Here is a 6,007-nt window from a genome sequence, read left to right on the forward strand (position 1 = left end):
AATAATCTGTTATGTTTCTTTTTTTTTTTTTTTCAAGTGTCCTCGCTGGTAATGACTGCAGAGGCTGGAAACGCTGCTGAAAATAACGCGGACGTCTGTCAGACTAAAACCAGGTGTGATCAGTGAGTCACGCCTGCTCCGGGGGAGAAAACACACCTGAAGGCTGCAAATACACGAAACGCACGCTGGGACCTGTGTGAAGGCGAAACAAGCGCGCCTCTTTTTTTTTTTTTTTTTGCAGATACAATTCTTCCTGCTGCTATTTTAATCTGCGGCCTTGTGCGTCACGTTGGCAGGTGACCTGCGAGTGCAAGAGGCGGCGTTAGCAACGTTAGCGTTAGCAATGTCAGCGTTAGCGCCTCCAAACAAAGTTTACGTCTTCTCCCTGCTTCTTCATCGTTTTTTTTTCACCCAAGATAAACCAGTTCACTGTGCACTGAGGGATCAGAAGACACACAGACAGAGAGAGAAAGAGAGAGGGGGTGGGGGGGGTGGGGGGGGAGAGAGAATGAACCGCACTGTGTACCAAAATATCTTCATCTAAATAGCAACATGTACACCGAGTTCTCTTCAGGAAAACAAATATCTGTGTTTCTGATCCAGTCCTATGAGTTCTCTCTCACTCACACACACACACACACACACACACACACACACACACACGTTTCTGAGCTTTATCCCATCACATGGCCTGGACGGAGGAGCCTCACTAATGTGACAGAGACCTTTTAGAGGACGACGAGGCCCAACCTCATCTCTCCCACCTTTTCCATTTCAGTGATCTCCACATAGCTGCGTGTCTGCTCCCATGCGTCGGGACCCCGGTGCACCCTGACGTGCTCTCCTTGGAGACCGCTCGCACAACGGGGAGCAAACAAGGAGAAAAAGCAATCGAGTGCCCCGCAGCCCATTAGCTTCACTCTGTTGTGAAGATGCTGGGGTTGTCCAGCACGCAGCGATGAGTCTGAATCCCCCGATTGACTCTCTAGCTCTGGTAAAAGTCCCTCTGCACAGCTGTTGCTTCTGTTAGAAGTTAGTATCGCAGCTAAACTGGAAAGTTGCAGTAGAAAGTAGAGCGGCACATTTTGATGCCAGAAAATGCTTTGAAAATCAAAGAAAATCTAAAAAATATCGAAATAAATAATTAATATTGTAAAGAGAAGTATCTTACTAAAGCATTGCGGTGACTTGGCATAGCACAGCATTTTAGAGAATGAGGTGTTCAAGTCAAAACTAAATCTGTTTGATGCCTTATCTTCTCGCCATCTTGGCTCTTAAGAGCGCAGGCTCAGAGTTAAGCACAGCCGCGTCTGCGGTCGGTTGCCATGCAGAAGTGAGTTTGACACCGTCTTAATTCGTGCACAAGAGCAACCAAGCAGGGTGAGAAGCCGAGGCGTCTGCAGCGATAATGAAGCACAGCCTTAAAAAAAAAAAAAAAAAACACAGAGAGACGAGAGGCTGCCGGGTGCGTTTTCACAGGCCCGCAAACACGACACGCGCGCCGCTCCGTCTCTCAGTCGTCGGCCCGCTTGAAAACACCGCCGCCACACCTGCAGCTGCGGTTTTAGGTTTCTTCAGCGGCTGATCCAAACATTCAGCAGGAATGTGACACGTTTACTCAACAGGTAATGAGTTCATCACCTCAGATGTTCTGACAGTGTTTGGGGCGTGTTCCATAAACACACACGCACTCATGCGCGCGCGCGCGCACACACACACACACACACACACACACACAGAGACTCTAGTTAGAAACAGATCATCAGTTGAAAAGGCAAAACCAATATGAGGCAAACTTGAGGACATACATGAAACAGTACATAATAATAGTAAGTAATATTTTACTCCTATACTGGTGGGAAAATATTTTAAAAAGTTGGCAATTCAAAAATGTATTTACATTAATATTCATATATACATATATATATATATATATATGTATATATATATATGAAATATACTGTATATAAAAATGTCATCACTGCAGGTCGAATCCGCTGACGGACTGGCGTAGAGATTTAGTATTGACAGGAAGTTGTGATGTTTCCACCAACTTCTTCTTTCTAATAATGCAAAACCAATAAAAGGCCTCGTGCGTTGACATGCTGAGTTTTCTGTGTTTTTAGCCTTTAAGTGATGTTATGAATGTGAAAAGTCCACCCTTTACTTCTTTTGCTCTTCAAATCAACCCTTTCTGACATCACAAAAAGCAACGTGAGTCCCGCCCCCAGGCAGCTGCTGGCTCCCGACTTGCAGCTGCCATGTTTTCATCTCCTTCCAGCAGAACATCGGTTCCAGCAGGAAGCCAAGGCGTTATCCCACCCCCCCCCCCCACCCCGGATAATTAATCACGCGCGGCTGCTCGACGGGAGTCCGAAATAACAAGAAATATATTCAATGCGAAGGGACGGGTTTACGTTATCTCCTCTCTCTGTGTGGGTGTCCTCCTCGCCGTGCTGCAACGCACACTGCCCCCCCCCCCCCCCCCCCGCCGCTGCTCCACTTTTAGCCGAGAGGCTGATCATTGTGCATGCGGCGGCCGACTTCGGGTGACCCTCGACAAAACACGGCTCCAGACTCTCCGGGGGGGGGGCGGCGAGGTTTAGCGAACGTTAGCGCGGGATCTGCGTGTTCTTGTGAGCATTCGCCACGGAGTCCCACATCTCCCTCCCGCCCCGGTGGGGTTTTTTTTTTTTTTTTCATCTTCTGGCTCACCTGTGAAGGCAGCCGACCACGAGTCCGAGCCGCCATCACGCCTCAGTCCATTTCGGTTTTTGGGGGAAACCCACACCACAAGCCGTCAGAAATCAGCAATTAAGCGGGATGCTCGCTAATGATAATAATTAGCCCGGTTCCGAGTGAGGGGACAGATTGGCAGGGTGGGGCGACGTGCGCTTGAGAAATATCTTCTTCCATTATGAGCCATAATGAGGCCACCCTTTCCTCACTGCTCTCCATAATTATCCACCGGCGGCAACACGTGGCGCGGCTCACGCTCCTATGGAGGCGCCTGGGTTGTTTCTTTTTTTGTCCCACTCCTCCGACTTGCATTTTTTTAAGAAACGGATGCATTTCACGGAACAACACGTAGAAGCAGAAGAAAAAGATGGGGAGGGGGGGGGGGGGGGAGAAAACCGTCTGATGAGTTTAATACCACCCGTCAGACCAGACAACCCATTTCCTGCCTGTGGAGCAAACAAAAAAAAAAGAAAAAAAAAAAAAGCTATTAACATCATCAGCCGTCCCCTGACTGCGGCGCCGGCACATTACCCCGTCTCCGTTGGCCTGCATCGACGCTCAGCGACGCCTCGCTCGGCGCCGGGAATGCATAATCAGCCGTCGCCGGGGTTGGTGTTCTGATGGTCCTTCTGCAGGGCCCCTCCGCCAGGTCTCCTAGCAACAGGTCTGAGCAAGAGGAGGGCGGCCGTGTCAGAAACCCCTGATTAGCCCTTTAATTTCTCTAATGGAAGTGTGCGCCGGCGCCGTCCCCCTCCCCCTCCCTCACCCTCGCCCCAACCCGTAGACTGCTCTCCGGCTACCTGCGGTCCCATCCATTAAGCATCCACTCTGCAGCCATTTATGTATTTACTCTTTAAGGTACGTCTTTTCCCTTATTGAGCCAGAGCGAACACACTAGCGAGAAAAAGAAACAAAGCCAACTGAAGAGTTGAGAGGGTTTTTTTTTTTCTCCACAGGAGGAGAATGCTTTAACACATTTCTGTAATTTCTACTGTTAAGAAATCACAGAAAAAAAGCTTAATTTTCCACAATTTACAAGCCATAACTGCTTTTTGCATTAGGGGTTAAAAGTAATTACTGTAACTTCAAGCATTTGTTCATTGCGGTTGTGTTTTCACTCGGTCCTATTACAATTCCAGGCCATTTTATTAGGCAGCAGAACCAACTGCCTGTCATCTAAAATTGCTAATTAGCCAATTGCATGGCGGTCGTCTCCAGGGGTTACAGGCGATGACTGTCGTCACAAACGTGTGGAAAAATTTGAATGACTGAAGACGCAAGTAAATATTTCCATCCAACAAGAGGAAAGACTGGACGAATTGCTCTCAGGAATAAAGGTGTGCAGGAAAATGCTTTACTCGCCGCGTTTCCATTACGCCTGGAATTGCGCAAAAAGCAAACAAAGGCAAATCTCGTCACGGGACGAGATTTGACGAGAATTGCAGCTTATCCGCTTCACACCATTTAATGGAAACACCTGCAAATCGCAATTGCGCTGTCTCGAAATTTTTTTGAAATATCGCTTTTATTTTGGGAAAAAAAAAAACTGTAATGCAAGCGCAGCTAGCGATAGTGCAGGGGTGAGAGCAATATGCATCTAATGAAACGGCTGGTGGTTCAAAGTCAAAAGCCAAAGTCCCTGTCAACGCACCTTCAATGTGCAAAGCAACTCGCGTGCAGCATCCACTTTACACACAAGAGTTTTGGGCGTTTTCTGAAGGAAGTTCAGCCGAGCCGAGAAGAACAGACCGACCGAGGAGGAAGTGGAGGAGGTGGGGGAGGAGGAAGAGGAGGAGGAGGAGGAGGAGGGGAGAAAATTGAATAAATCTGGAGGCTCTCCTTGGTACAAGAGGTCCGGCTGAGAAATCGAAACTCCGTCTCTAAATTTGTGAACTTGTGAACGCGTGCGTTTCGTGCGCACACGCGCTCGTGTTCCGACGCGAGTGCGCCCCACCTGTTACACCGTGGGAGGACGGCTCGCAGCGCGCTGGAACAAGTCGTGGAGCGAGAAGAGATCTTCCTTCAGGGTAGATATAGACGTTTATATAATCGAGCTGCAAAATGCATCCATCTGCACCTGCACACTGAGATCGCAGCGCAAAGTTCCAATTCCCACCTCCGTTTATTGTGCGGTTCACTATGATTTGAAAAATGCTCCGTCGTGTGAAGTACCTCTGGATTTTAACAGAAAACAGCAAAACATGCAATGCAGGCATATTCCTATATTCCACTTTCTGTTTGATCTTTCATGTGACATGCACATGTGCACACACACACACACACACACACACACACACACACACGCACACACACACACACACACACACACACACAGCCTCAAGGCTGAGTTGGAAATGTAAACACAGAATGGACCAAGGTGATGAATTAGACCGACTGGCCTTGATCCTTTGCGGCGCTCTGCAGAGCGTACAGAATGTACTTTGCAGGGCCTCCAGCAGGTCAGTCACCTTCACCGTGGCGACTTCACACGGAAAAGGTGCCACAACACGCTTGCTAGCGCTGCAAAAGTACATTCTGGTTTGTTTGTTTTAATCTCTCACAAAAGTCACTAAACCCAAGCGTCAAAGTCTTTGCTCGGCTTGGACGATCCTCGCCGGTGTGAGTCAGAGCGCGTGGGCCTCGCCGAGGAGGAGAGTGAGGCGTCCGTGTATAGACGCCGTCCTCGGTAGAATGTGACGGCTTCCGACACGCGGCCGATTACGTAACGGCGCGGTTGCAGTCGCAGCTCCGGCAGCGGGACGTGCGAAGCACAACGGGCGATTGCTCCTCGTTCCGGGGGAACTCGCTCTCATGCCCACCTCGTCGCTGAACAATGACTCTTGGAAGATGCTGCTGCTGCTGCTGCTGCTGCTGCGACGCTATTTAAATCCCACGCACGCTGGCATGTGCGAGCTGCGGGAATGTGCAACCGCGCGATAAGAGTGGCTGCATCTTTCACGTGCGCGCGTCGCCCCGTCCTGCCAGAAGAATCCCCCGCGTTTCCGCACATGTGCCCGTCGGAACAGAGGCACGCCGGGAGTTGGCGTGGAGGCGAGGGGGACGGATTCTTCCGTCCTGCCGCTGTTATCTAACAGTTCGCCGCTGCTACGGCTGACTGGGAGACAAAGTGTTTGTTTTGTTGTCGTTGTTGTGCTCACTGCGGCCGATGCTTAATTTGATTTAAGACTGGAAAAGACAGAAAAAAGAGATTATTTCATGCTATGCTTTTGTGTGTGTGTGTAGTTGAAATAAATCGGCAGTGATGCCT

The sequence above is a fragment of the Nelusetta ayraudi genome, unplaced genomic scaffold, assembly GCF_046127955.1.
Source record: "Nelusetta ayraudi isolate G7.1 ecotype Tasmania unplaced genomic scaffold, CSIRO-AGI_Nayr_v1 ptg000039l, whole genome shotgun sequence".
NCBI lineage: Eukaryota > Metazoa > Chordata > Actinopteri > Tetraodontiformes > Monacanthidae > Nelusetta > Nelusetta ayraudi.